The following is a 21,736-nucleotide window of genomic DNA, read 5'->3' on the forward strand; positions in this document are numbered from 1 at the left end:
CTGGGGTTGTTTAGCCTGGAGAAAAGGAGGCTGAGGGGAGACCTCATTGCTCTCTACAACTACCTGAAAGGAGGCTGTAGCGAGGTGGGTGTCGGTCTCTTCTCCCAAGTAACTGGCGAAAGGACGAGAGGAAATGGCCTCAAGTTGCGCCAGGGGAGGTTTAGATTGGATGTGAGGAAAAATTTCTTTACTGAAAGAGTGGTTAAACATTGGAACAGGCTGCCCAGGGAAGTGGTTGAGTCCCCATCCCTGGAAGTATTTAAAAGACGGGTAGATGAGGCGCTTAGGGACATGGTTTAGTGGGCATGGTGGTATTAGGTTGACAGTTGGACTCGATGATCTTAGAGGTCTCTTCCAACCTTAATGACTCTATGATTCTATGGTTCTATGATCTTTAAGGTCCCTTCCAACCCAAACCATTCGACGACTCTATGATTCTATGAAAGACGCAGCAGGGCAGAGGCGAACCATCATGGGCACAGTCCCCACCCCAGGAACAAACTTGCTGCTTGGTTTGCCCTTTGGTGGTGAGGAGAAATGGCATGACAAGGCAGGGGCTGGATGGCTTATTCTTGCAGATGAGATTTTTAAAGCAAAAGAGGCATGCTTGGGTTACATTTTCCCCAGTGCTGTCAGGGAAGAAGAGGGCAGTCTAGATCCAGCTGGTGCAAGTCCTCTGCCTCCCCCCTATTCAAAATCACATGCAAACCAAAATCTTCTGCAGTATTGCCTACTAATGGCCATAAACACTGCCTCTTTCGACAACATTACTTGATGAACTTTCTGATTAATGTCTTTTTTTCCTTTAGTAAATATAAATGATGCAATACTGTAGTTTTGTGCAACAAGTTCTGGGAAATATTCCCACCCCAGTATTTTGCTAAACATGGGATTCAGATAACGACTTATTTCAGGAAGTTTCAGAGGCAGTGTTCAATGAGGTGCTCTTGGACCCCCTCTGAAACTTTCTGGTTACTCAGTGTGCTAACTAGTTCAGTATACTTTATACTCAAAGGACAGTCCACAGTATCTGGGAATACTTGCTTTCTACAAACATAACGCTTGCCTTCAGCTTTTTTCGGATGTTTTTTTTTCCATTCTACTTGTAAATTTGTTATTTTTTGGGGGAGCAGTAGTAGAGAGCTTCTCAAAACCTCTGTCCTAGTGAGAAAGCCTGCCATAACAGACCTGTAATTGAGTGATCAGGAAATGCCAAATAACTGTTCTGCCATAAATGGAGCAAATTTCATCATATATTAATCTCCAGGGTAACACAGACCAGAGGAAACTTCTGACGTGCTCTAGAAATGAATGAGTGATGTCTCTGTTGAGCACCAGTAAGGTATTTGGGCTGAACTGCAAGAAATTAAGTGCAGCAGAGAGATTTGGAAAAGCTCTCTTGAGCAGAGACAAGCAATCCTGTTACTTCCCAGAGCACCTCTCCTCTCTGCAGAAATAAACAGTAAAGAAGGGTAAATTTAGAAAACAGCAGTATGTTCTAGCAACAAAAAGGGATGGGGGGGGGGGGGAGAAAGAGAGTTGTTTTTAAAACAGAAGGCAGCTGTCTTATGAAATGTTTCTAGGATAGTTATATTTATCCCATGATTTTCCTTGAAGTGCTGGGACTCATTAAATACCAGAGACATGTTGTCCACATTTGTTAGCTAACATTTTCCTCTATGGCTTATTCAATAATGTATATGTACCAAATGCATTATTTAAGATGTTTAATACTGGAAGAATACCAAGGCAATACAGACTGTACATGATTAATGCCCCAGAAACAAACCACAAGAAGATTGGTCAATAGTTAGGAACCAGCTTGGGCTTGCTAAAAAATTCCACTGAGAAGAACAGTGAAATTTCCATTGATTTCCAAGGGCTTGAGACCAGGTGGGGAAGTTGCAGGGAACAGTAGCCAGCAGGTATCATCTACCTGGCGGTAGATAAAATCGACACTGGGGCTGGCCGCAGCAAACCATTCGACTGTAGCGTTTCATTTAGGAAGCTACGTGAAGATACCTGTTTATAACTTTGGAAGAAATTTTCATTCCTTAGAGCTACTTTGTAATTATCTATGTGAGGTCTCACTACTACATTTAAATATCCAAAGTGTATGTTTCTTGGATGCACTTGAGAATGAATTTTTCTTTGTCTTTTCCTCCGCAATGATATTTTGTAAAAGCACATAAGTAATTAGGACTGGAAATCCACTGCACTGATTTCAAATGAGGATAGGGTTTTCAAAACTGCTGAGCATTTCCCCTGCACCGATCCCACTGGGCTCAGTTTGAAACCAGGCTGCTGTCGGTGGAAGTGGAATGATGCCAGTCATGGGAACTTTAAAAAAAGCCTGCCTTGAATAAACACTGAGATGTTGAGAGCGGTATTTCGGATACATGAAATACTGGCGTGCTTATTTTTGCAATTTCTAATGTGTCTGGAAAGCAATGTTGGATACTAAGTTTTTTTACAGCTTGACGGGTAGTTTCTTTAAGAGAGCCAGAGGAGAAACACCCAACATCATGTTTTGCTTCAAAGAATACAAACTGCAGAGTCCACAAGAAGGTCTCAGACAGAATAAAACCAGTCAATGAATTCCCAGAACTGCCATCAGTGTTGCATGTGAAGCTTTTGTTTTGTTCTGCTGTTCATCCTTTCCTTTGTATTTAGATTTTGAGTGGGTTGCTGACGATAAATTTCATTTTGGTATAATGCTTTGGGGTGAGAGTTTGGCAGTTAAGCTCCTGAGGACCCTTGTGGGACTGCTTTTCTAGCATTTCTTTTAGTTCTATAACTGCTTTTACTCTCCCATAGGTGCGACCTCAAATGCGTATTGATTATCTGATCAGCCCAAAGAAAATTAGAAAAGTGACACTTGTTTAGGACGTACTTCTCCAGGGAATTTCTCTTATCAGTTGCATTTTACACGTTTGGATGGCTTCCTGCAACAGAGAAGAGTTAACACTGGTTCTCTCAGTTTAAGCTATAAGTTATTTTTCTTTTTTTCCTCATGTAATGAAATAAAATTGCAAGCTTTATGATGTAGCATATGATATCTCAGCAAAATAATGGACATAAATGGCACCCTTAACTTCAGAGACAATGAATCTGATGGGACTCTACAAGAACAAGAATCTGTGCTTTGGGTCCCAAGGAAATCAGCAAAACTCCTATCAGACAGAAATGTTAAGTTATCCACAGCACGATCAAGGACTGGAACTGCAAGAGATCTATTAGTTCAGAAGAACTGGTTAATAATAATACTGTTTAATACAATATCTACTGGTTTTTAAATGTACTTTATGTACAGCTAATCATCTTGAGCTTATCGATCAACAACATTTTTCAATTTCTGCTCTGTAATAAAATCAAGGGAAGTTTTCATGAGGGCTGTTTCAAAATTCCTAACAAAACTATCTTTGCATCAGAAATGGCTTTGTTTCATTTCAATACATTCTTTTGTTAAAGGTATTTGTCTTAAACCCGATGTTCCAGTTTTAAATAAAAACCAATCACCCACATGCCAAAAAAAATCCTATTTTGATTGAAATGCAAAAATCTTAAGCTGAAAAATGTGGATTTGAAACTCCTGACTTTTAAGAAACTCCTGACATTTAAGAGTTGTTGCTTGAATGCTTTATGTCTCTGTTCTACTCGGGGGCTGAGTTTGGCAGCCAAATGACTTGGGTCACAGCAAATGGTGGCTGCTGGTACTCATGCTGGACCCTGTTGTTTCGTCAGGGATAGAGTTGATAATGACCATGGGGAATGCACTTTAGCTAGGCAACCTTGTCAGTAGAGCAGATCTGGCACATGGACCCTGTATGTGCCTTCCCAATCTAAAAATTATGATTTCTAGCTGAAATGTTTTGTCTGAAATTTTATATTTCATAATAAAAAGTTCAAGCTTACTAGTTTTTTACACAAAGGCAAACTTCTTCCAGAAAAAAAAGTTATTTTCAGTGTGCTTGTCTTTCTACCCACTCAAAGCATTCCGAATTATTCAGTGTTTTGCATGTTAATCTTTTGTATGAACCAACGCAGGTGCTCTTTGAGTGCTGAAAGAAGCCGCTACAGAGGATTACTTTCAGTGATAATCTGTGCAACAAAAATAAGAAACTTGAAAGCTGATCTCAGGAAAAAGGAGTTGTTTTGCATGTTTAGCATTTGGCATCTCATTAAATTGTGACAGATTTTGCACGGCTAGTCGCATGTTCAGTCAGTCTGTCAGAACAAGCGCTGAGACCAATTCACTGTCTGCCATGTGCAATTGTATACAAAGCTGTTTCTGATTCTGACCGTCTACACGCTTTCTGTCTTGTTTGGTTAGGGAGGAGCTCTGACACGCATTCCCATTGAATGCAATTGCACCAGCAGCATGGTATGTAAATAGTTATAGTGTTATACAGAGAAAATATAAGCAATTTACATTGTGGAATATCTGTGTTTTTTCCTTGAAATAACCATGCACTGAGAGAAACGTCTACCTTATTCTGATACAAGTATTGCTATTGCGGACATCTCCTGGTTACTACTGTAGCTTAATGCAACCTAAACACAAACAAAAATCCAGTTTATTAGAGGAATGTCCATTGCATGAGAGAGAGAGGCCCAGGGTAACACCAGCCTGTGACTCGGGGATAAAAACCACGGACCTTTGGCTTTCTGTGCACGTGCATGGTTAGCAAGCCTTCTGGTTGTCAGAAAAGAAACCCTGCAGTACAAAAATGAAAACTGCATGGAGGCAGTAGTTTCCCAGCAGAAAACGTTGATTCATTAGAATGTATTTTGAAAAGGCGTCAAACTATACTGTGTTGTTTATCTCACAGCCCTTGATTTCAAGCTTGGCTTCGATATTATTTGGTATCATATTAAAGGAGCCAACCTAGAACTGAAGAAAACCTTTTCTCTAATTAACCTATATCCTTCCACATTAATCAAAAACATTGTTGTGTTGAGGCCACGGGCAAGAGGGCACATGCTCTGAGCCAAAAGACAGACGGACTCCTGTGTCAGCAATATGGCACCTTCCATGCTGGGGAGCTCCCGCCGAGATTTCCACCCTGTGCTACCTGGTGCTTGAGGCTCTTCAGAGGACACCAGCAGTGCTTCCCAAATTGGTTTTCAGGCTGTGGCTGGGCAAAAGCACCTCCCGGCACTGCTGTTGAATGAATGAGCTGATGTGAGACCCCTAATCTGGGAACCGTGTGGGAGGACCCTTCCCTGCTGACAGCTCCAAGCTGTTGCGGTCAGACGTCAGGGGCGTGCGGCCAGGTCACCCTCCAGCTGTGCGTCTTGCCTGGGAGCTGGAAACTGCTCCAGTGTGCCACACTTAGCTCGGGGACCACTTGCCAGCAGATGATTGCCAGCGGACGGCACACAGCAGCAATAGGAATTACACCCCACTGCCCGCGCATCCCACTGACTCGAACAAACGAAGGTTTTTTGCACAAATAGGTACCACAACCGTGGAAACGTGCGCATTAACCAGAGTCTGGAGCTATTTTCCTTCCTGCCAGCTACAAGAATGCATTCCGCACAGCTATGGTATACTCTTAACAGCATCAGCATGAGGTTAAAAATTTTTACGGTGTCCTTGAAATTTATAGTTGGGGGCATTTGTACGCTTCCAGACTTGTTTTCTTCAGACATGTTATACAGCCTACCTATCATCTCCAGTACTGGCTGTTACTTGTGTTTGCAAATAGAGCTCCACAAACAACAGTACATAAAATACAGAGACAATTTTTAGCACACGGGGAATATAAAATATGCAGGCACTTTCAGAAGACACAGTAGACTAAAAATATTGAATTTCAGGCGCTTTATGGAGACACCAATCTTTTGTACACATGCATATTGATTTATAATTATGACTTGAGGGACATTTTAGTAATCTAGAAGTATCTAGTTTTTTACAGCTCACAGGTTTGATAATATAAAACCCTTCCACGTTTCCTTACAAAATGTTCCTATTTGAATTCCATACATGTATATGCGGGAAAAAATGCATTGGAGATAAACAGTATTTCATTCTACAGTAAGGTTTCCTAAAGTTGTCTCACCAGTTGTATATTTCACAGAAAATTCAGGCTACCTTTCATACAAAGCCACTTAAAAACAACACTGGCTTCCTGTGGAGGTTTCTTCTTACAATAAAAAGCACCTCATGTTTGTGTGAGCTGGGCAGAATCAACAGATGAACTCTTACTGAAGGGTACTCGCAATATTGACTAAATATTTGGTTTCTTACTGATCTGGTTGAATAGTGCTTCTATTTTCAATATTTATTTGGTAGAATATATAATATGTGGTGCTGCTAACCTAAAATACACCATTCTCAGGCATTTGGGCCTTCAAGTGATGGAGATGGGAACTCTTTGGTTACTGGCCTCACTATCTCTTTCCTCAAAAGGATCCTGCATTAGGCAGGAAGGACACAGCATCCTACAAGCTTCGCCAGCAGAACCTCCTGGAAAACCAGAGGATGGTCCCTCAAAGTGTTGCAGATAACTCATCTTATTGCCCTTCCCTATCCACCCAAATAGATCTTACCCATCTAAAATGGGTCCCACCCCCAACTCTCCTTCCCTGAATTTCTCTAAATCCCATACCCACATTCCCAGAAATACAATAAAATTAATCCAGTGGCTTCATGGTAACTGTGTAAGTAAAATTGAGCAATCAGTATGGACCAAAATGGTCTCATACGGTCAAGCTATAATAAAAAAAACCCCCTAGCTGCCAATAGGAGAACACTGCTCCCAGAACACCTTTGGCATCTTAGTACTCTTTTTCCGAGCAGCCTCCAAAACCCCTTCTAAAGATGAGGTTGAGAATTGAAATTCATAAAGCCGCTTGATATGGAGGAGCACGCTCTCAGTAGATGTGACTTTCATGATTAGACTCTCCTCCTACTCACCATGATCGACTCTTGTTCCCCAGGCTATAAACTACCTGTCTCTTCTTCCCCCAGGTGACAAGCAGCTTCATTTAACTTTAACTTTCTCTGTCTCTCACTTTCCTCCCTCTTTACCTTTCTTCTACCAAATATCTTTTCTTTAAACAAAGGCCTAATTGATACATACTTAATTAACATCTGAGCATTTGTTCTCAGCTTGTATTTAGCTCTGAAAATTGCTGCTTCTATTTCAGACCTGAATAAGGGCTTGCATACCTGAAAGTTTGCATAATATTTCCAGCAATACCAGCTGATCCAATAAAACATACTACCTCTACCTGCAAACTTTCTCCGGCCTATGCAGACGCACTGATGGCTGTGTATTTCCATCATCCCACCCACCGGGACTTCAGGAGGACGCTCTGCGAATCTCAGCTGACCTCCCTGAACTGCTGTTGGGAAAAATTGGAGAAAGAAAGAGAAGCCCGGTCAGGTCCACACTAACATGTCTGCCCCAAACCTCCTCAGCCAGTGGAAAAGTTGGCCGTGTTGTGAAGGTGGGATTTGATAGGAGCGCTCTGCGCTGCTGCAGTCTGTAGCTGTGAATGAGGTTCCTGACCTTCTGCCCTGTGAAATTCAGTTTTCTCTTACCAGTTCCTGACCCTGCTCTCTGTTCTTTGGGAGATGCAGGTTGGTAACAACTCCTCTACATTATCCTAGAAATCATGGATTATTTATGCTAGATTAGCACAGATAGTTATTTAAATGAATATGGGTATTTGCTGGCTCAGAGGAATATTGCAGTAGGCTATTCCTTTTCAGCTCAGAGAATTAATGTCTGGAAGCTTCCAGTGTCATTTGGCATTAGCTCTCATAGCAGAACTCACGTCACACAGATGTTATTTATATTGTTTATTTTCTACTGTGGTATGATCGCTCCCTCAAATGAGGCTTACACTAAGTGCTTTTTTTTAAATCATGTTCCAGCAAAACACACTGTTTGTTTTTGTTTTGGGGAAAGAATGCCAACATCCAGGGAAAACAATACTGAGATGTTTTTATTAGAGAAGCCAACCAGATCCATCTCAGCTCTGCCTCCGACTCATTAGCTTCCCATCACAAAAAGCCCAGGGGCTGCTCTGACCTTGGACCGTCTCATCTGTGCTATTGATCCCCTTAGTCCCAATGACTTTCCAGTCAGATACTGATGCTGTGGTCTCAGCTCCGCTCACTTGGACCAAGTGTTCATGCACCCTGGGTCTCTCTGTTGCAAACACCAGTGTTGCTACCACCCATTTTAGACCTACTGTGAAAGGATGAAGGGAGACTCGTGGGTCAGACCTCCTGGCCCACGGCTGACAGTCTTTCAGAGATGGTGGCAGACTGTATTTTTCTTTCCCAGCGGAGTAAGGATTCACAAGGTGCTACGAGCTGCCCGATGCTGGGACTTCCGTACCACTCTTCAGAGACAGTTTCATTTAGATGTTACCCTACCATCCTTCCAAAGGACAGGCAATGAATCCCCCTTGATGAGGCAACACATTTATTTGGTTTTACTACAAAGCCATACAATTTGTTAAGATGAACACTGAGCCCTTTAGGTTTGTCTCAGCATTTCTCTTGCATGTTGCAGCACCTACGCAGAAGCCAGTGATCTTCATGATGGTTGCTGGTCCACACCGAAAGAGTGGTGGGGCAGCAATTCCTGCTTGAAAATTAGCCTTATGTACTCTGGATTGCATTATTTTTCAGTGTAGAGCAGTCAGACACACTCAAACCATGCAAAACAGAGACTGTTCTGTTAAAATACAAGCAAATTTAGCAGCCATTTTTGTGGAGATCTGCGTCTTGGAAATTTGCAAGGCTGCTCTCTGATCCTCTAAAGACATCCTCATTAAGATCGACATTATCAGCCAAGCCCTTCGACGCTGCCTGTGAGGAGGGGATACCTCAGCCTGAGCTCAGAAAAGACTTTAAATTTGATCACTGCTTCATAGTCTCCATTTGCGAAATGAACAACTCAAAGAGGACAGAGAGAGATGCAGTGTCTATGCTGAACCATCAAAATTCATCGGGGAGGCATCTGAGCTGGCAGAGGAACAGTTACTTTCCCCTATTCCTTTTATCCATAGCCAGAGCAGGGGGCAAACACAGGGGAGTGACAAGGATGGGACTGCTGATCACCAGGAGTCCTCACATCCAGTGGCGGGCCAGTGTGCCGCTCCCCGAGTAGAACGGAGCAATATAGTTTGAAGAATAGCTGTAACTGCAAAACAGCTTAAAATAAAATTAACCCTTTTTGCCCTAAAATTATATATGATGGTTACAGCATGGATTCTGTCATACTGGGGCTATAGCTTAATCATGCAATGCTTAAAAGCATGAGGCAAGGTTTTACTATGGTACTGTGCTCCTGTGGCACAGTGTCATAGTGTTTTGGTGAAGAAACATCACCTGAGTATAATCTACGGAAATATCAGCAATACGAACATAAGACCTAATTATTGATTACCTTTCAGCTTAAGATCCTGAAAAGAATTGTGACATTGTATATTGTATTGTACAACCAAATTTGAGGAAATTTTGTATTCAATCACAAGTCAAGGTTCTGTTCACTTTGTTCATGCAAAATCTTTGCTGATTTTAGTGGGGTAAGTCTATTTTAAAGTTAAAAGACCCTTCTCATTGGGTAGGACTATCCATAGTTACAAATAAACATACTCCTTCCAAGGCTTCCATATTCCACAATTTTTTCCCAACGTATAAAGATTAGCTGTGTGTATTAAATGTGTTTACAAGATGCACATACTGAAGACGATGGAACATTGGGAGGTGCAAGGGCTGGAAAGTACAAGGTAAAGGAGGAAGAGGCTGGGGTAGCACACATGTATTTCCACTGCTCTGAGCTGACACCTAATAGCTGAGATCTTGGGAGATCTAATGAAATAACTTCGCTTTCATATGTGGTTTGGTAACATTCATAAGAAGCTTGTCAGGGCCCCGGGTATGTCAACAGACTCTGTAGCCATCTTTCTCTGCAATCCTCCTCTGCAGCCTCTTCCGCCCCACACATCTAAGGGCTTAGCTGCCTGCGTTTGTGGTCTGCTCTAATACGGTGATGCTGTGTAACCGTCAATCACGCTTCTGTGAAAACAGCTGAGTTGTGAGAAAGAGCCATGAGAAGCCTCATCCGGGGCCTCTGCTCGTGCACCCCACGCTCCCTGGCTTGGGAGCTGCAGCACCCGCCCTGCAGGCAGGCGTGCTGCCCAGCCCTTGCGCATCGCTGGCACTGCCCCGGCTTCCCTTGCTGGCTGGACCCGGAACCAGCCTGCCACTACGGACCTGTGCGGTCATTTGGACTTTTGGCTGCCCTGGTGACAGCTGCTGGAGCCGCTCTGCTCTTTTTCCCTGGGGCCCATGGGACTGTGCCCCTCGTTGTGAGGACCTGGCCCCTGCCTGCCCCGCTGTCCCCGGCAGCTCGCGGCGTGCCTGCCTGGTGGAGCAGCCCCACGCTGCGGCTCCTGACAGCGTGTGCTGCTGCCGGGCCCTTTCTGAGCTGCACTGAAGTCCTCAGTTTCCTGGCAGACAGCTGTAGGGATTCCTCAGGTTGTAAGAAAGACTATTTTGATGGCAGATATAAAAGTTGTTTTTACCGACGCCACAAACTAAGTGGCTAGGATGCCTTCTGTAGTTTCCCGCTGGTTGCACATTACAACAAGGAGCCTCCATCCACCCATTTAGGAACAGAGTTACTTCCAGATTTAAGCGCAGTCCCACCACAAGGCAGGGAGGCACAGCATCGCCCTTGGGTGGTCCCGCCGCAGGGGCTCTTTCTGCGATGACCACAGCACTGCCGCTGCCCTACATCACTCCCAGGACACCGGTGGGAGCAGCCTTTACCCAAACAGAGAAGCCGGGCAGCCGCTCACTTTGTCACATAACACGGGAGCACGGACAGCCTACCACGTGGTCGTACAGGGAAGAGCGAGACAAGCCATTTGTCTTTATTAATCTGTGCGCATCGGTGCAGGAAGGCCAGAGCCACTCACTCCTGTCGCACCGTGGTATTGCCCCTAAGCAGATGCCTAAAGAAAATTTGCTCTGTGTCCAGAAACCTTTTGATGCAAGGGCTTTCCTTCTGAGCAGCTGCAACAAAGTCACGTCTGAACTATGCATACCTAAGCTGCACTACTGCAAATAATGTTTTATTTCCCTCCAGAAAGGTTTTCTTTCTCCCCTTCTTTGCAGACGCTTCTTTTCTCCCCTTCTGCCCTCATAGCTTTACTTGTTTAATCAGGACCCCAAATGCCTCAGAGCAGGCGCCTTGACTCCTCAGCTGGCTGTGAAGCTCCGTGAGCCGCCACATGGCACTGCAGAAATAATAAGGAAGGAAACCTATATCCCTTTACCCTCAATGGCCAGACTGCTGACAAATTTTGCCCTGCATTGCAGATGCGATTTAATTATTGCAATGAACCCAATCAGAAATAATTAATGAAGACTTTCTAATGCATATTGGTAAGATCATCCACCAAAGCAGGGAGGTTTTCTTTCTTCTCTTGCTATATTGCTACATTCAGCAGCTTCATAGCTAATAATTTGCAAAGCCTTAGTTTCCTTAATTTCAACTGCAAATCCCTTTTGATAGGACTCAGGTAGATACAATTTATGTCAGATGATTATGAAGTCATTGACGGTGCTCTGAAATGGAAACTGTAAGAAGAGCCACGAGCTATGGTAACATTCGTAAGATTTGCTTAGCAGGCACCTATGTCCTTTGTGCCCTTTGTAGCTGCTTAATGATAAAAGTTCGCAGTGGGCAAGTGAGTGACAGTGCACGCCATCTCTCATTTTCTGTGTGTTTATCTTCCAGGGAAGCACTGCCTTCAGACACACTTGTGAGTCATTGACAAAGTTAATTCAAAACATCAGGCCTGTATTTCCAACAATTTACATGTAGGTGCTGGGCCGTAACTATACTGTTTTTCCCACCGCGGGTGCACAGTGCAGAGTATTCAGCTTACGCTGCCTGAGTTGATGTTATGCTGGAGACCTCATAGGTGAGAGTTCATTGAACTCAGTTTGCTCCTTTTGCCGTGTTTTCTGCTTCGCAAACACAGCTGTCAAATGAATACAATTTCTAGCACAGGGTGGTTGTTTTTTTCCTGTCAAGGAACAAGAGTACTTTATGAAGGCTTAAAGATCTTACTAAAAGGTCAGTTGGCATAATCAACAATTTAAGTAATAAAGCTATTATCATGCTTTCAATTTCATTACCCAATTAATGATTCCTTCCCCTGGGTTAGAATTGGCATTTCAGTGCGCAGAACATGGCGATTCTCAATAGCCAGGTACATTTTTTAATGTACTTTATGGCCAAGAAAATTTATAACATAAAAACTCCAAAGGACATAATGGTTACTTTGTTTTCTAGGCATCAGTCATGTCCTCCTTTAAATTAGATATTTGTATAATGGAACAAGGGGAATAAACATCTAATATGGAAATGGACTTGAATTGGGATGTTTATGTGCTTGCACATCTTTTTGCATGGTATTAATTGAAACTAGCAAGAAACATACGCTGGCAATGCTCTTGGTCACTGTCCAAAATAGTTCCTCCTCTTTTGCAGCAGTGAGGGAGGAAGGAGAACAGGGACAGGGAGGGAGAGGCACATTTCAGCAGCAGAAAGCAGAAAGAAGCTGACTCTCATGTCTCCTCTGCTGTTGTAAACCAAACCTCATCCATTTGATATGATTTTGTTTAAAGACACTACACTGAAGATCCTCTGGAGTGACTGAGACAAGATACTGCCCTATCCTGCTAACAGCTCTCCCAAGAGTCAAATCGTGCATTACTTGTTTTCCAGTTTTATACTAATCATAATTGCCTTTTCCCACTGAACCCCATATATTGCTGATATACGGTGCATAGGTTAGCGATAGTATTTTGTCACTGCTTTTTAATACTGAATTTAAATGTGGTCTAAGCAGATAAGTAGCAAACTGTTTACAGATGCAGAACTGAGAGTGTAATTAACCATCCTGCTTAATGAGGTATTAGTGGGTATCACCCAAGAGCCTGAGGATATGTATAAAATATGCTTTCACCTGCTTCTCAGTCCTTGCCCTGATCAGTGCCTCATCAAATTGAGCTCTCAAGAACAAGTAAAGCTTCAGAATTCATTCAAGATCCTGAGGCACCTGTACAGACCAGTGCAGGACCAGCAGGGTTTTCCTCCCGCACCAGGGTAAGAGAGGTCCAGCATTAGGCAGCCCTTGCCCTCAGGCCCTCGATTTGAAGGTTTTCTGCCTCCCATAAAACTTGGGCATACGTCAAAGCCCACCAAGTGCTGCGGCCTCTAGAGATGCACCACTAAGAGGCACGTGCAGGGGGAGATTGGCACAGCCATGTTCTGATAGAACTCCCCAACCAAGTAACTGCACAGGCTACTTCTCCACCCAAGGAACGACTTGTGACCGGACGGCAGCAGGAACCCTGACAGCGTGCATTAGGACTGCTGAAATATTCCTGCAAAGATAGAAAATGTGCTAGAGCTAGGAACTACAGTGAGTTTATTGTATACATGGAAGCCCTATTTACTCATCCAAAATTTGTATAAAAATATTTTTACTTATCTAATTCCACGCCACCTGGCAAGATAAGAATGCATCATTGACAAAGATAATACACACACACACACACACACACAAAATCTCCAGGCTCTAGGTCAGAAACCCTTGCATGTGGTGTCCAGAAATTGATATCAAATGGTTGCACCACGTTTCCTTAAGTGGGCTGTATTTCATAGCTGTTCCTGGGGCAACATAAGGATCTCACTGATGCTGGCCCTGTGCTGAGCTGGGGAACCTGACGACCTCCAGAGATCCCTTTTGACCTAAATTATTCTTTGATTCTATGAATCTGTTTGAAACATAAAACAAGGTAGATAAATGCTCACCGAAATGACAACATCCTCTGTAAAAGAAGCTAGCAAGTTTTTGGCCTCTCCTGGATAAGAGGTACGTTATTTAATACCCTTCCCTTCCTCAATATCAGGTGAACTCATCTGTTGCATAACATCATTAAAGTTTCCGTTGCTGAAACTTTAAATACAAAGAGATGATAAACTAAATATTTAAAAGAACCTGTGATTAGATTCCACTGACCTTCATGAACTCCTTTGAGTAATTTATATATTTATAAAAGCAAAATGCTTTTATGAAAAAATGTAAATCCAGGACAACTACTGAATTTTGCAGCTGAGATCAGAGCTAGCCCATTAGGGCCATAGCCAGTACTTCATCATGCTGCCAGGTCCACTGTAGTGCCTGAACTGCTTCTAATTGTCTTAAAATGATTTTTTTTCTGATCATTTGAGGAGGTACTGGACTTTTGTTTCAGTCAAACCATAGCGTACCAGGTTAAATGCTAGACCCCCTCCATGCTTCATTGCACTAGAGCTGCACAGGGACAAACCAACTACACAAGAATGCATAAAATCTAACTGTGCTTTTTTCCTAGTCCTAAGTAACACGATGCAGCTATTTTTAATTTCTGTGCAGCAGCAAGTGTTAAACAAGCTACATGTCATCTAGCTTGCATTTTAAAGAGGGAGGATAAGAAGAAAAATTTGTAAAAGATGCACAGAGCCAGACACACAGACTGTGAGGCTGGAACTGGGGGATCCCATGGCTTGGTCTTTTTGTCGCCCTCCCCCATTGCCATCCACAGAAGATTGTGATCTTTTAGGGAAAGGGTTTCCACGTCAGCCCTTAGGGGTATATCCACAATGGCTAAAAAATGGCTTAGGGTGCCTTCCTTTCCCTCATCTAACTAAAAAATTAAAGGTGGGGCGGGGGGGCGAGAAAGAGAGAGAGATGCTCTGCCAGGACAAAAATCAGGGTGGTCAGTGATGTCCTGAAATTCCCTCAGGGGAAACTTGTCCTTTCACGGTCTGCAGAGAGATCCCCAAGAGCCCAGCCCCTCCAAGCTCACCTTCTGACGGTGCTTTGGAAATACCACCAAGGAAAACTCTGTGCTGAATAAAATGGCACTGCAGTGAGTCAGAACAAAGAACCATGTCTCTTCTGTGTTCATGAATCTATTTTAGAGTTATGTTGACCTTTACAAGAACCTTTACTTAATAACACCTCAATTAAAGATACTCGGTCAGAGAGAGAGCACTTTCCAGCAAGGATAGAAGGTGGACAGGGCCCTCGGAAAAGTCACCAACCATTAAACTGTAATGCCACCGTTAGCCCATAGGAAATGGCTAAATGAGGTGTTATTATTGGTAACGCAGACATTGTAGAAGAAAGATGAAGGAAACAGAACTAAGCATTTCTTCTCTGTTAAAAGTGAGATGCTTTTAGTGAGGAGTCATCCATTCCCATCAGTCAGCTAGGAGTTGCTTTTATTTCCATCTGCATTTTATAATTTCTTAACAGAAAAAATGCAAATAATTTCATTAAAAAAGATTCAGCCAAATTAGCTATACCTATTCATCAGCTTAGGTCTTTAGATGCTGAACATGCATAGCTGTTTTTTTCTTGCATACTTTATGTCTCCTTTCCTTTCCATGCCTCATACTCCTCTCAGCAAACTAACCGTTGCTAAAAGGAGAGATTTAACTCAGTGGCACAGAACAGGCTGTGTTAAAGTGCCTGGTTTTGGGTCTCTGAACATGCCCATTACTAAATGGGTATTTCTAGAAGCCAACACAATCTGTCTGTCTGTTGTTGTGCTTCACAGCTCAGAAATTAAAAAGTGCTGATCTTATGTTTTCTTTGACTAGCTCAACTTCTGACTGTTAAGTAAATATCTTTACCTTGATAAGTGGAACAGATCCCATTTTGTGAATAAACTAAATGTAGGAAATAGGCCCAGAAGGGACCTCTTGAAATATCAAGTCCATATCGTGCTTCCTACCTCCAGCCAACATTATATACAATGTTGATGCTAACCAGCTCCATTTAAAAACCAGGTATGTGAGGGTCAAAAGGCTCCAGAAGCTGAGGTTGAGAACTCCAAAGCTTCACATATTGATTCACAAACATATTTTAAAAATATGTTTAGCAGTAGAGACAAATCCTTCTTCTTTTTACTGACCTTCCTATGTGTGAGTCCTAGCACTGATAAGGTTTTCCCTCTCCAGCTAACTGCTCGGTCTTGATCCGCGCCCTAACCTGGTCCACCCTGTGCAGCAGAGGCAGGCGCCTGCCCCCTGAGAAAGTGAAGAACCCCAACATGTATTTGCATGAGGGAAGAGCAGAGATGAGATATGTTTGCATTGGTATCCTCATTTTGGCAGCCGCTAATTATGGATCACTTGACCTGGAGACTTTAACTTCCTTTTACTGGAATATGTTATGTGTAACTACTATCAATACAGCACTAAAAAGATTTCTAAGGCAAGTGGAAAGAAAGGGTTTGAATGTCTTGACTTTTTATTTTTTCCTGTAAAATGTCTGGCAAAATTTGGAAGTGCTATGACACAAAGATCAGAGGTTGTTTTGAAGCCTCTGCTCTGTCTAAAGATGAAAAGCAAACATGACAGAAACCCTTCTGAACTTCAGCTTTATGCTGTTATAGAGACCAAAAAAAAAAAAAAAATCCAGCAGCTGCAGCAGTCATGGCAGCAGTGCTGGGTGGTGCACAGCGGAAGGGGTCTTGTAACACTACCCTTCATTTTTGGTCAAACCAGCTTTCTGCAGCTGGAGTCGGAGAGAAGACTTTGATCCACGAGCTTCATGCGGAGGTGAATACTGGCAGTGACGCCACCTTTGCAATACACTTCATCCCTTTTGAAGCTGGGAGCTTTCTAGATTCATTCTCTGAGCTGAATAACGATTTAGGGAGTACACAAATGGGAAAAGGCTCCCTGAACCCTCACCCCTGCGCAATGGTCAAGAGCCAATGAGACTCTCCTAGAAGTCTTATTTCACCCTGACATACACAGCATACATACATACGTACATACATACATACATACATATATGCAGCACCTAATGCTCTCAGCTTGTACTGGAAAGAAATTCTTTATTTCTGTAAGTTGCCACTGAGAATTTTGGGAAAGGTTGATTTTTCCTTTGTTAATTTAATCCAAAGGGCACAGAAAGAGATGCTGAGCACGGTGAATTTGCCCTTAACCTTAGTTTCCCCAAAGTCACTGAAGTAAAGTAAGGGAAGGAGTATACTTTAAACTTCCTTATCTCTCCATCCTGCAAGTTATAAATGTTGTGGATCTTTTTAATCACATTAATTCCTTTGTCTGTACAGAGATTGAAAATTGTTAACTGATAATTATTATGTCATTTTACCTTTTAATTAAAAAGTTAACTGCCATGGGTAAGTGCCAAGTAACATCTGAATGCTATACATTTTCACATCCTCTGGCTTCTGCAAAACAGAGGCAATCAGAGAGTCAAAACACACAGCACTCTTCAGGCTTTGAAAGGTTTAGGGAATTTGACTTACCCTGAGAATGGTTTTCTTTACACCAAAGTTAAGGACACATCTGTGAATTACCTCCTTCAAAATTCTTTGGCCAGACTGAAGAATCGACACTTATATTTGGGTGTTGTTTTTTTTTAAGGATAGAAGATGACTTACACTGTACAGTAAGTCATGTCATGCAACCTTCCCAAGAAAAGACTCAATTTTTCCAAATTATATTTGATATTTTTGTGATACTGACAGCGATAAGATTTTGTTGGAACCATTGACTTATTCCTTTTGCACGGGAACGAAGGTTAGATTGTAACAAAGGCCCTAAGGCCCAGATCTTCAAAGCTATTTTGTTGCTTAACTACCCACAGCCATTAGCTTCTTAATTAAAAGCTAAAAAGACATACTAATGGGCGTTAAGCCTGTGGAAACTGCCTTTTTTCTACATTTAAAATTTTTTACTCGGGCAAATTAGCTGATATGTATGAATGACCAGTCACACATCATACAGTGTCTAGGGCTATGTTTGTTAAATCTGCTACTATCAAGGAGCAAACCAAAGCCTGTAATTACAGCGTGTTCTCTGTAATTAAGGTCATGTTCCAGATCCCCTTCTATTTTCCAGTATTCAAAGGCACATATCTTTCTGAAATGAAAGCTTCCCATTTGAAATCAACATCCTTGATTTCAGCTGCAACAAGGGCTTTTTTTTCCCCAGAAAGTTTGCGTGAAATTATTCCTTCTCTTTAAAAACTCATAGAGTGTAAAACCAGCAAGAGGCATAGGTTTCGCTTCAATGTACCGCTCTCAAGTGCTGGGAAACTTCAGTTTTTGCAGTCACAGTCAAAATTCAAATATATTCTACCAAACAGAGTGGTTCTGCTCTGATGGAATATGGAACACCTTTCAAGGCACAGTCACATTTTCATTTTGATTTTTTTGGGTTTGATTTTATCTGAATCAAATTTTAACTGAAAAATACAGCAACATAAGCTGTCACCTTCCACTACACTCTGTGTTATTGTCTCTTCTGGAGCGATTCTGCAGCTAACCAGACTTCTAATAGAGCCACTTCACTCAGCAGATGCCTTCAATGGTGGGATTTAAAGTGAAGCAAGACTGTGCAGTTGTGTGTCATTGCCAGTTACAAAGAGCGAGCGTACAATTAGCTCTTTTGTTACACATATGCAACACAAGGTTCTCCAATAATGCATTGCTCAGTGTTGCAGAGAAGAGCTGTCTTCAGTCCCCTTGCACAGATGAAACTCCTTGGAAGTCCGTGATGCTTTCTGCTTCAGGATCCAGCTCAGATGCTCTCTCTGCTGCGTCTTTCAGGTAAGTGGGAGTAAAACGCAGTAAAATTGCAGTCATATGCCAGCAGACAAGATTGAACATGTACAGAGTGTAGACATGATGAATAAGAAGGTGGTATTTTAATAGTCAATTTTCAGAATATAACAGCTCTTGAAAATAGATTAGCTTAGAACATTTTCTCTATTTAGAAGCGTCGCTACTTAGCTGTGCGCTTAAGTAAAAGTTGAGCTTTGGGGCATCTTTAAGTTAAAGGATTGCCATAGGTTGGAAAGGCTGCCAGCAAAGGGGTACCTCAAAACTAAAACCTGGTATCATCAGACATCATAAATGACAGAATATAAATACAACATATATTAGGGTCATCTTTATTCTAAGTTCCTTCCAAAAACCTCAAGTTGCTGCTGCATTTCCAGAACTCAAGATACGTCAAACTAAGCTGGCTCATAAATTAGAATGTCGGAGCTCAGGTTGTACTCAAGATTAGGATGTATCTGTGTGTCTGTGTGTGTGTACGTTCAAGAGCTATTAAGTTCAGTAGGTCCACTCTAAGAAGTAGGGGAGGCACACAGGCATTTCAGCCCCCAGTTTATGCTGCTTTGGTTGGCTGTGGAAGTTTTCTCCCGTGTAGGATATGCAAACCTGGGAGGCAGGGAACAAGGTTTGTTCGGAGGGAGAGGTAGAGAGAGAACAGATGCATCTCTGCGGGTCAAGGGCTTTCATCGGGGAGAGGGGAGTCCCGTGCTCGTGCAAAGAACCTGTCTGAGGGCAGCTTATGCATCTTATGCTGCGACCGCATACTGCAATATATGCAAGTTGTCCTCAGAGTAGAGAGTTACTGCATGGAGGGCACTGCCATCACCATCAGCATCATTGCCTGGTGCTGTATTTGAAAAGAGCAAACTTGGCACCTGGCTATGAACTCAAATTTAACACCGGGCCCTGAGAAGGGAGGGGTTTCCACCCTCCTCCAGTTCTCCCACTAGCTAATCTGGGCAGCTCATTTCTCAGAACGCCAGCTCACATCAATCCTGCTTTCAGGTACTGAACTGGGACCGCAGGGATGTCCTGCAGTGGGTGGGCGCTGCAGTGAGGGCGTGGGGCTGAGTGCCGTGGGACCTCTGGGCTTCCCCAGATGCAGCTCAGTGTGCCCTCCCGCGTGCCTCTCTGGGAAGCTGTGAACTCCTCAAAACAGGTCAGAAAATAAAAACATTGTATATTCCCCTGCTGAATCTAGTGCAAAGAGCCTTCTCTGCTAACATGCTTCTCTGCGCACAGTGGAGTACAGCCTGAATTATCACCGTGGGATTTTCTGCTTGAATTCGACACATTTATTTTGATGATGAAGAGCGAGACCAATAGGACTCCTATCAGTGTCAATGGGAACTGAAAAGATTTTTCTCTCAGTGGTCTGTATCACCTACCATGTGATTGCGAGCCCTTTGGTCAGAAGTACCCCTTTAATAATTTGTGTTAGCATTGTGCCTTGTACCCATAAGCTGACAGACCAATGGCACTCCTGTCAGAGTATGAATACTAATGCAGTGTACCCACAATTACTTTTCACTGGAAAATGTTGTCACAGAATAAAAAAGCTTCTTCAGGGGCTGAACTTCATCATCTTTACTTTGGGTCCTCACACCGTATTGACACGCCTGAAGCTGCAGAACAAACTGCTAATCATGCAATGAGCTTTTACCATGCTTATTGCCCACTTGGTCCACTCACAACAAGAACTGGGGCAATTAATGTAAATTTTAAAAAATGCCGGATGCCAGTGGAGGTCCTGGGAATATTAGCATCATAAAAGAAGACCAAAGATGATATTTTAAATGGGGTCTTCCTCCTCTTTTGTTATCACTAGTAACCCAGAGAAGCCTCAAAAAAAAAAGGGTGGGGGGAGGGGAAGTACTGTTCAGGCTTCAAATTCATAAAAAGTAGAGTCCCTGCAGCATTGTATCGCCAGTTGTGGATGGTAGGGTTCATACTTAACCTAAAAATCATACATCCATGCACTTGGTGAGGTGATTCTTCTCCAACCACCTTGTGCTGTGAACTGTTTTTTAAAGAAACTACGCATATCCGCAACACAGCATCCTGGCTCAGGTTAAAGAAGATCAAATACTAGTCAGATAATGACAGAAACTGCAAATATGCCACTGTGTTTAACAGGGCAAAAGAAAGTCCTCCTCCTGCTGCTGGATCAACGCTCATGGGTTCACATAATGCTGCCACCCCTCTACTTTCCTGCAAGACTGGGATTCCAGATATCCTCACTCAAAATCAAGACCGTGAAAGTCCCAGTGGCTGGCTCAGACTCATAATCACATCAGCGACTGAGAAGAACTGCACTGGCTCTTACCTTGTCAGGAGCCAGCAAGTTTCTCCAGAACAAGGATAAATCACGATTTGGCATTTTATTCCTGCCCAGAAGTCAGGGCAGCAAGTTTCTGAGCTGATACAATAACATGTTGTCAGTCCAAGCAAACGGATATGAATGGATTTACAAAAGTAGGCACAGGTCGGGTCTTGCCAACCTGGGAGCCCAAGCGAGATAAAAGGCAGACTCTTCCTTCCTCTTCAGAGACAATTCACCTCCTTCTGTGGCTGAGGTCTCCAGTGCCCATTTTCAACTCGTGCCCTCAGCTTCCTCTGCTTTCCTAGTACTCTGAAGGAAGCAAGAGGCAAACCACGCATCTTCCATCCTCCTGTTATCAACACCCGCCCCAGCCTGTCCCCCTCCACATTTCTCCCCCTTCTGCTCATACCCCATATCCACAGCAGGCACTGGTAAAAAGTCTCTCTACATCTTTCTTATAAGCCCCTTTTATATATTACAAGGCCACAACAAGGTCTCGCCGAAGCCTTCTCTTCTCCAGGCTGAACAGCTCCAACTCTCTCAGCCTTTATTTACAGGAGAGGTGTTCCATCCCTCTGATCATTTTTGTGGCCCTCCTTTAACAGGTCCATGTCTTTCTTATACTGGGGACCCCAGAGCTGGACACAGTATTCCAGGTGGGGTCTCACCAGAGCGGAGTAGAGGGGCAGAATCACCTCCCTCGACCTGCTGGC

At 43.0% G+C, this 21,736-nt stretch overlaps 1 protein-coding gene across 1 annotated transcript in view; it reads left to right on the plus strand.

Annotated features, from left to right (window-relative positions):
* PCP4 (Purkinje cell protein 4) overlaps positions 1–21,736 on the plus strand; it is an 80,920-nt gene that overhangs the window by 890 nt on the left and 58,294 nt on the right. The window lies entirely within an intron of this gene.

This window comes from Pygoscelis adeliae, unplaced genomic scaffold (assembly GCF_000699105.1).
Source record: "Pygoscelis adeliae isolate BGI_AS28 unplaced genomic scaffold, ASM69910v1 Scaffold154, whole genome shotgun sequence".
In the NCBI taxonomy this organism is placed as follows: domain Eukaryota; kingdom Metazoa; phylum Chordata; class Aves; order Sphenisciformes; family Spheniscidae; genus Pygoscelis; species Pygoscelis adeliae.